The sequence below is a fragment of the Gasterosteus aculeatus genome, chromosome X, assembly GCF_964276395.1.
Source record: "Gasterosteus aculeatus chromosome X, fGasAcu3.hap1.1, whole genome shotgun sequence".
NCBI lineage: Eukaryota > Metazoa > Chordata > Actinopteri > Perciformes > Gasterosteidae > Gasterosteus > Gasterosteus aculeatus.
In genome coordinates, this window is record NC_135698.1 from 14438366 (window position 1) to 14448900 (window position 10535).

Consider the following 10535-nt stretch of genomic DNA (forward strand, 5'->3'; position numbering starts at 1 on the left):
TGGTGGGCCTGTTGTTGAGTGACGAGCCTGTATTTTTTTCCCTCACTCCTCTTCAGGCAAATCAATTTTCTCTCCACTGTTCCACATAAAATGAGGCCTCATGACTTTCATGAGCGGCTCTATCTCTGTGTCTGTCCAGCCAGGGCCGATGAAATCAAACATTATAAAATCAAAATCTCACATCTGTGTGTGTGTGGCTGCCCAGTCTCATTGGATTAAAGTGTATTGGGGAAAGGTATTATTTGTAAACGTATTTGACCAGCACACTGTTATATCTTACATCTATTTTTGTCTAATTTGTTTGTTATTTGGCTTTGTGGCTGATCCACTATTAACAAGTCTCCACATTAAGATAAGAAGAAGAAAAAACATCAGTATCTGTCTCAAACTATTCTTAACTGTACGGTGCCTGCCTGTAACTTCCCTGATCCCACATGATGCACCTCCACCACCGACCTCCCGTGTCTGAGAATATCCGCAGTGTCTTTAGCGTTATTTATTTATTGGTCTGTCCTTCTGCCCTTTGCATTTGGCCCCTCTGCAGGAGGCTCGGAGTTCAGGGTGAGCTTTAAAATGGAAATCAGTGTCTGGTTCACAGACTTTCTCCATACAGAAAGATGCAAAGCATCGTGAATGCAACACAAAAATAAAACACTTTTCACAACCATGAAACAAAAACAAAACCATACCATTACAACTTACTTTTCCTAATATTACCGAAAACAACTTAAGAAGTTAAGAGTATATCTCAATGTTGCATTGTACAATGTAGCAAGGTTTGTTGTGTGTAGCCTCTCCCTGATTTTTTTGATTAGGTATACATCTTTTCTTCACAGGGCTTTATTCTTAAAAACGCAATCTCCTAATGATGACAAGGTGATCTACATAAACTCTTGCGTACAAGAAATAACTGTATTTGTTGGAGTGCCAAATGTGTTTATTGGTTATTCCACAAGGGGTTTTCAGATACACTAAATTTAATTGTCACATCTTAATAAAGAGACTTTTTATTTGTGAGTGTTTATTTCTTAACGTTTAGCTCCTTTTAGCTGTAATTTGTGACTCCCAAAGTACGAGTAGAGGAACTGAACCAGCTCTTGGCTCTAATCATCCTGCAACTTCACCATCCAGACAGACACTTCTGAGCTCTCTCACCTCTCACGCTGTGTCTCGTTCTGGTGTTACAGGTTGCTCACTGCTGTTTCTGGATGTGCATATATCATATTTGTATACCAAAATATATAGAGATATAAATAGTATGTATATGGAAAGTTCATTGGTTCAGTCAAAGCCATAAGCACGTCTCTGACAATACTCAGAATCAGAGGGATGTTTATTGGGATAACGGGCACAGACTGTCTCCCCCGGGAAGGCGTTCATAGTGTTTTACTGTGTTCACACAAAGAGTTGTGTAACAAATGAAAAAAGAGAGCTTGAAAGAGTTCAAATCCAGCTCACTTTTCTACACAACCCCCCAAATCAGACAGCGGAAACTTGACGCTGTTCTTTAAAAAGTGGGTTCATTTAAACCCTGAAAATGCTGGATTGTAAACAGCAGGATCCAAGTACTGTAAACGTTTAGGATAATGAAGTCAGAAATGATATTGGGTAAAAATAAAACTACTGGTTAATGTGAGAAAAGCCATCTAGTGTAACAATCAACAAGCCAACATCTGACTGGCAGTTAAACAGCAGATAATATAGATTGTGTGGCACGAGCACTGAGTGTGAGGTCAATTCGCATTGTGTTTGAAAAGAGCGCCAAAGGGAATCCCATAGAGTCATTACGACCCATTAGGAAGAATCAGCGCAACAACATCCCTCCCTGTGTAGATTTCATTACTGCTGGTGATAAATGAAATATTGTAAATTAAGTAACCAAGATAATTAGCATTTTTTTATGTGACTACATAAATGTTAATGGTCCCACCCGGAGAACCTTTCACTGTCAGCCAGAACAAGAACATGTTGCTCTTTTCCACTCGCAGTAGTTCTGTGACGCGGAGATGAAGTCTCAGTGTACTACTCCCACATTTTAATTTCCGAATCCTTCCTCCTGGGCCTGCTTTCTGCTGTCTGGAAGGTTTTTCTATCACGAACGGAGACCGGGGCTTTACGGTTTTCAAGGTAATTGGTGTGTGGCTGTTTGAGTCTGTGGATGGAAATAATCGTAATGAATCATGATGTTATGGCTCGCTTTATGGACACTTATGCCCACGAGGATCTGCCTGTCAGGGCATCTTTGGTCCATGTGTCTCAAACGCAAGGAATTATCAAGCATTGGGTGTTTTTATTGTCCTTGTAATGCGCAGAATATTAGTTATGGAAGAAGTTTATTTCTGCATAATATATGATTTCAGCTATGACCTGATGAGTCCCGAAATCCCACAAATAAAGCGAGAAATCTTCACCGGCCTCGTTATTTCTCTTCTTTTTATTTCATCTTTCTTTCGGCCCATTATGATTTTCCTCGTTTCACTCTCTTTATCTTCCTCCAAGCTTTTGTTGACATAAGCAATTTATTCCCAGCTCCGATTCACAGACGAAATGTGTTCCAGAGGCATCAGACTGGTCATCATCTGAATACACTCATTTAGCATTTACATCCTTATTTCACACGGACATGGCAAAAAACTGCTGGATGCCCAACAATTAATGAGAAGGGCATGACTGATGTATAAATTAAATGTTGCAGAATTGATTTTGTTTTTAGTTTTGCAGAAATATATAAAAGGTCTTTGCTTCAGCCAACTGTGTTACGAGATAAGTGGTGTGTGGTGTTTGCCGCAATCGTCCATTGACACACCTTGAGTGGTAGGAAATGTATCAGACAGGGTATTTCAAGTAAAAAAGAATGTACTTTATAGCACTTTGCAAACAAAAGACTGCCACAGGCTGTAATAAAGATGAGTGGTATTTATTTCAGTGTAGGTGTAGGGTTTGCATGGTGTGTACTCAAATGAAGTGTCCGTTATGGATTCAAGACAATACAAGAAAACTACTTTTTACGGAATTATTTGGACTCACCATTTCGTCTTTTTAGTACCTGTAACACAGTAATATGACCATGCTCATTTGTCTTTCTCTAAATGCTTAAATCACGATGCTGACATGTGCACAGTAATGGCAAATCAATCAAGCCCAAATTAGATTTACTTGCCTGCGTGTGCAGAGGTACTACGCAAGCGACTCAAACAGACTGACATTGGTGAGTGCTTTCGCATCACACAGTTTAGAATCTTTCTTTTTTTTAATTGTAAAGGGAACAACAGCGTACGCAACTTCTATGTATTGGAGTAAAAAGCACAATATATCGCCAACCACCTTTTCTACTGCCACCTATCTGATGTGTCTGGAATTATCATTTGTATTTAGTTACACAATGTTGATTGGGTGACAAGAGTTGCGTAACAGGGGACGCTGTTCGTGCTCAGGGCAGGATTTTTTTCCTTGCACACATGGATGCCATTTGCACTTCAGGATTTTGACATTAATTTGCCTGGTATACGCTGCCCGCAGCAGGCCTTTTACGGGTGATGAATCCTTGATATATGATACTAACGGTACGCCAAACTCCTCTTAATATCCCCGGAGTCAACGAGTGATGAGTGGCTCCCGGCTACGCTGAATCAATTGGTACACTTCTAAAGGCAAATTAAAATTGAATATTTGAGAGGTTGAGAGATCACCAACATTATTATTCCTCCTGAGGGGAAGATGAATGCCTAGAGAGAACTTGGCAATCCGTCAAATACTTATGGAAATTTTTCACTTGGTGGGTCACTCATCCTTTTGGGCAGCTCATCGGCTCGGGAACACGAGGTTCTGTACAATGTGCAGTTGATATATTTCAGTCCGGATCAAAGCGGTGGCCTGATTGACCCAGGAACCAACCCTGTAAGTGCGTCTCACGACATTCCACATTGCCATCCAATTCAAAGATTTAAGTTTCCCAGCAGTTATGTATTGCTGCCAATTTCCCTGTTTTTAATCTATACAGCTAGAAAGAGTTTAAAATTACTGAAAATTGCTGGAGATATGGGCGTGTCCCTCCTTTTTTCTAATAATCAAACAGTTCCCATGGTTTTACTGACTTTCACCACTCTCATAGCACCATTCTGCAATGATCACTGTGATGGGGGGCAGCTAAAGGGACTGTAAAAAAAACAAATCCCTCAGGAGATGGTTAGCACTAATTAAGACCAGATCTTGTGTATCATATTATTGTTTCGCGTGCAATTGCTGAGTTAGTCGCTGAATTGCTTTGAAACTTTTCTGTTTCGTGATCCACATGATGTGGCCTTAAATTAGGAAACACCATTTAATGACAGGGGGCCCAGATGTCCATGTACACAACACTCTTTTAGGTCTTTAGATACCGAGGGTGTGGTGAATTAACTACACAAAAATCTGTCTTTGTCAAAGTTTTTCAGCAATAATAAAGATGTCTTTGTTGGCTCTGACTACAGAGTCATTCTCATACTCATTAGGGATGTGCGAGTGATGAGTGAATAGTTAGTAAATCCGCAGTCAAAAGTCTTAATTTCCAATAACTCGTTCACTGACAATTCACAACAACCTGCTCCTAAAAGCCTGGTGTGAGGAAAAGAAACCACTTTGCCTCGTGGCTCATTTAAATGCTTGCCTTCCTTGCCTTAAGTGGAAGGTCTGAGTCGGCCTGCACGAATCAGTAATTACCAGTCTAGAATTTCTAATTTTCTATTTCTCTGGTCAATCAAGATTCAATACAATCTTATTTAACAAGTTTTTTCCTGGAAATTCAACTTGGTTTAAGTGTTTAATTGCCACGGTGTGTGTTGGCCAGCTGGTTGCTGCTTGAGTTCGCTTCCAAAGCAAAGCTCACCCAACATTTGGTGCAAATTACCTTTAATTGATTACTTTATTTACTTGTGCGAGACAAATAGCACTTTCATTATGATTATGGAGGTTGCTTTACTGAGACAGAAGTAAAGCCTTTCCTTCCTTTCCTGCTCCCATTTTCTTTTTAGACTTTTTTGCTTGTTGACAGCTTAACCCTTTTGGTTAGTTTGTGGTTGAAATGATGTATTCACCGAGTGTGTTTTAAGTATATTACTAGTCTAAAGTCAATACACTCACTCAGCATAGTGTCTCTGCTCTATGCCGAATTGGTTGATGGCAGCTTAAGTTAGGTCAGTGCCATATAACAGTGTAAAGGTGTACTTTGGCACAGTGGAGCTTTCTAAATGCTAACATCAGCTTGAAACATCATCTGCTTTCTGGTCGACTTTGTTTCGTTTTCGCAAAACAAATTATTTATCTTCTACAGCACAGGAGTGGCTCCTTTTGGGGGTTCACACATAGGGGACCATGGAAAGAAAATACACAGGGTGTCTCTCATTTGAGCCCCTTTTTCGGGGGGCTGGTATGTGAAAATATTCCTTCCTCAATCCCTGGTGTCTCTCAACCCGATTCGGTCTACAATCTTGTCAGTGCTGGATCTTGGTGATATGATTTGCATGCCCCCTCCACCATCTAGCCTTCACTCTTTAGACGTGTTGCATCGCAGCGCTCTGAGATTCGGATCAGGAGGAAAAGACATCACTGAGACTGGTGCGGGAATGTAGGTCGGTCCCGATCCGTCAGTTGGAAGAGACCTTCATTCCAATGGAAGGAGAACAGACCATTTATCTTCTACAGCACAGGAGTGGCTCCTTTTGGGGGTTCACACATAGAGGACCATGGAAAGAAAATACACAGGGCGTCTCTCATTTGACAACTTTGTGTAAGTAAATGTTGAAGGAACGACGCTCCCCGATGATGCTCCCACACATCTTTTCTCACCGCAGTTCACCAAATGTCCATAACTGTCAATCACCGGTAACAGTCACCCGCCCTTTCACCCACTCACGATGATGGCTCCTCTCAAACGTCACTGTTTCTGTTGAATTTCCGACAACCTGATGAATAACTGTAGGGTGGATGTCATAATCGTGCAGGTGACCCTGAACTTGATTACATTACATTACATTACATGTCATTTAGCTGACGCTTTTATCCAAAGCGACTTACAATAAGTGCATTCAACCATAGGGTACAAACTCAGAAGAACAAGAGACAAGAAAGCGCAATTTCCTCAAATAAGCCAATTTACAGTGTAAAGGTGTACTTTGGCACAGTGGAGCTTTCTACTAAATGCTAACCTCAGCTTGAAACATCATCTGCTTTTTGGTCGACTTTGTTTCGTTTTCGCAAAACAAATTATTTTCTGTATGCTGTGTATACATGGGGTTGGTACATTTGAACCTTTTTTATTATATCCCTTTTTCGTTGTGAGGTACTGATTGGGGAGAATTGCCACTGTAATGATACTACTGTCAGTTCACTGTGGTGATACCATGTTCTACCCTGCAATTATTATGAATATCACTTTTATTGGCATCAGATACACTTGGAAGTCACATTGTGATTTCACACAGTTCTATAAAGGGTTTCCTGCTACAATATAAATACATCATTAGTTGATCCAAGTGTGTGTTGCACCTTCAAAACTAAATTGTCCCGATAAATATTTAATATATTTAAATAGGGTTTAGTTTCGGTGCTAAACTGCTCATGAATGGAGAGTAGAAGCTTCCCCAATCAGTGATGAATTTATTCACCTCTTACACTGAGAAGTTGTATTCCTTAAAGATAAAATTGCATGTCAATTGTGCAACCATGTGTAAGAAGTCCTATATGCCTATCCCAGAGGGTGACGGACGTTTTGATCCGGAGGGAAATATTGAACAGTCCATCTGCGCTATGCAACACGAATATGTCGGCATAATAGAAAAGGCCTTTGATCCATCATATGGCTTTGGTCCAAAATACTGCAGCTGTTTTCCTAGCGGCGAGTCTTGTTTGTGCGTGAATTCATTAGAACTTCATTGGCAACTCTTCAATCTGAGACCTGTTGGCACCTCCCAGCTTCCATTCCCCTTTTCTTTCATGTTTTTATTTCTTCGTTACCCCCGGGACATCGTTTTGTATATCACACTAAATATGATTGGGCTCCTTTTTAGGCAATGTACTGCTGTCAAAACCGGGAGGTAAATTGAACTGAAATGTGATTCGTCACATGTTTAGGTTAATGATTTTCTCCTGCATGGAACCAATAAGGGCCAGGTTCCCAAAATAGCTCTTGGCTGAGGCAAAGAGGAAATTGAATTATACTGGAAAGAGGGGACAAACCATTGTTTCTATAATGGGAACAGCTAAATATTTAGTTGTATCCCACATAAAAGCACAGTGTGCCAAAGCCTTGCAGAGCTCCTTCATATCAAAAGACAATTACCATTTGATAATTTATTTAAAATTGACTAATTTATGCGATCTGCAGTGTTTAAGACTCAGTATGTGTACCACTAAGACATTACCCTGTTCCTTTTTTTATTCCCTTTTGTACAAGTTCTTTAGTGGAAAGGTAATTTAGTTTGTGATTATTGTTGGATTAATGGGTTCAATAATTCCCTCCAAGATCGGACAGAGAAAAAAAAGATTAATCTCAAAGTGACGGATGAGCTAAGGAAATGATTAACTAGCTTGGCATTTGTGCGGTCTGGTGAAGGCCAGGTCAATAAAAAACCTGCATGCATACAGAGTTGAGGCCATAGAGAGACTGTATTTAGCCAATACTCGACTGTTGCCTTTATTTAGGACAACTTTCGGACGGTGGCTGAACATCAGGAGATTCTCTGATAAGGAAACAGCCAAACCACAGCTAGCTGTTGCTCATCATTTAATGTGGAGGACGGAAAGCTTTATCTCCTTGTATTAACCTCCCTCTACGTATATAAAAAATGAACCTCTAGAAAACACCCTTCTTCCTTTTGTATAGTTTCTGCTTCAACACATCCTTCCACCTGCCATTATCGGTAGATTCCTGCTCTTGTACCGGAAATCTTTGTCCTCTTCGACTTCCCACAGCCTTCCTGTTGTGATAACTGGTTCCAGTTTTCTCAGCGCGCTGGCAACAAGCCTCTATAGTCGTTTCCTTCAAATGAAACAAATGTCACCCTCTTACCCATAAACAGCACATCTTGCTTTTTTAAGGCAAGGTAGGGATTATAAGGGATGTGATTTCTTAATTCATTTTTAAGGCCATGCGCCGGATATATTTCACGCTTTCGTATCATCCTAGAATCCGAAGATGACGACTGAGACGATCACAGCAGGAGACTTTAAGATTAATGCCCGAAAGAGCTGTCGAACACGATTAGCTGAAGCGCTTGGGTGTGGGTGTGAAAGCCGATGTCGCCACAGTCCTTTCAGGTGTTGAGCAGCAAGAGCAAGAGATTGGAGGCTTCGCTTAGGTGATGTTAAAGAAAGCTTTGCATTATTTGGGAAAAGGCCGATCAGACTACACTCATTTGGACCTCAGTCAGCCTGTTCAAATGAGGGGCCAAGAAACCTTTTATTTCCCTGCAATATCTTTGATCTTACCTTGACATGAAGTAATCATATGTGTTCCACTTTCACAACACTGTTGTTGACTTGACACCTCACGTAACAATCCCATGAGAGTACAAAAGGTTTTCTAATGCATCCCTCTCCTCTTCCACAATAATCAAACACCCGGTGGGTTGCCGCCGGTTGTTGGTGTAAGAAGAGTGTTTTCGTTTGACGAGTTTGAGTGTGGGTGAAGACAACATGCCTCCCACAGAGCCCCTTTTTCGGGGGGCTGGTATGTGAAAATATTCCTTCCTCAATCCCTGGTGTCTCTCAACCCGATTCGGTCTACAATCTTGTCAGTGCTGGATCTTGGTGATATGATTTGCATGCCCCCTCCACCATCTAGCCTTCACTCTTTAGACGTGTTGCATCGCAGCGCTCTGAGATTCGGATCAGGAGGAAAAGACATCACTGAGACTGGTGCGGGAATGTAGGTCGGTCCCGATCCGTCAGTTGGAAGAGACCTTCATTCCAATGGAAGGAGAACAGACCATTTATCTTCTACAGCACAGGAGTGGCTCCTTTTGGGGGTTCACACATAGAGGACCATGGAAAGAAAATACACAGGGCGTCTCTCATTTGACAACTTTGTGTAAGTAAATGTTGAAGGAACGACGCTCCCCAATGATGCTCCCACACATCTTTTCTTACCGCAGTTCACCAAATGTCCATAACTGTCAATCACCGGTAACAGTCACCCGCCCTTTCACCCACTCACGATGATGGCTCCTCTCAAACGTCACTGTTTCCGTTGAATTTCCGACAACCTGATGAATAACTGTAGGGTGGATGTCATAATCGTGCAGGTGACCCTGAACTTGATTACATTACATTACATTACATGTCATTTAGCTGACGCTTTTATCCAAAGCAACTTACAATAAGTGCATCCAACCATAGGGTACAAACTCAGAAGAACAAGAGACAAGAAAGTGCAATTTCCTCAAATAAGCTAATTTACAATTTGCTATAGATAAGTGGCGTTACAAGTACAATTTAAGTGCTACAAGTGCTACACGATTGAAAATGTTTTACATTATCCCACATATTCCCTGAAATGCTCAAAGACCCATTGTTGTGTAAAAACACATGTTGAAAAAGAGTTTGTAACATAATAGTATGATGCCCGATCTCATAATGGGTATCGTTGTATAACATAAGTAATGTAGTTTGGCTGTATAATTAATATTTGGAGATATTACTATTATATAGTTAAATCTGTTCTTTCAGAGTTTTGCAGCTGGGGAACGTTGATTGACATTATGTAATGATATGTTCTTATTTACTGCAAAATTTCCCACTGGGGCAAATAGACAACAGGGGATGGACCCAAGTGCAGACAGACACGGGGAGCAGATGGCAAATTGTGATGTAAAAGCCAACAACCAGCAGAAAAGAAACAGGACTATAAATAAGGAAGAAACCAATCAGACAACAAGACACAGGTGGGCGGACATGAGGGCAGCCTGAAGGCTGATTGGTGGAACAGATCAATGCTGAGTAAGACTAATAGAGCAGAGGTGATCACAGAAAGAAAGGACCATAATCCACAAAGACAGGAAATCAAATACTGCAGGACACACGAGGCAGGGAATTTCAAACTAAAACAGGAAACAAACTAAATATTAAGTCTGAAGAACCCTTCTTTCACAGACCCAAGCAAGAATACAACATCAAAACGTTGGTGCTCAAATTGAATGGTAAGTTCAGCATCCACCACATGTCTCTCGACAGGCTCGCGGTTGGATTTTGAGTGCAACATAGTGTCAGAGTGAAAAATGTAATTCACTAAATGTCACAGTCTTGAGCTATTTTACTGTTGCAGCAGGCATTTTGAACAGCCACAGTGTTAATCCATGCTGACTGACTAAATATAAAGGACTATATGGAAAACCCACAAATCACAACAGAAAATTATAATTTGGTCATTGTCTCAAAATGGATCAAAGTCACACAGTATACCGTTTGGACCTGCTGTATGGAGTGCTGTATGATGTTTTTGAGAGAACTGTGTGTACAGTGGGGTACTGGTAAGCTGTTTATTACATGTTGCGAACCTCCAT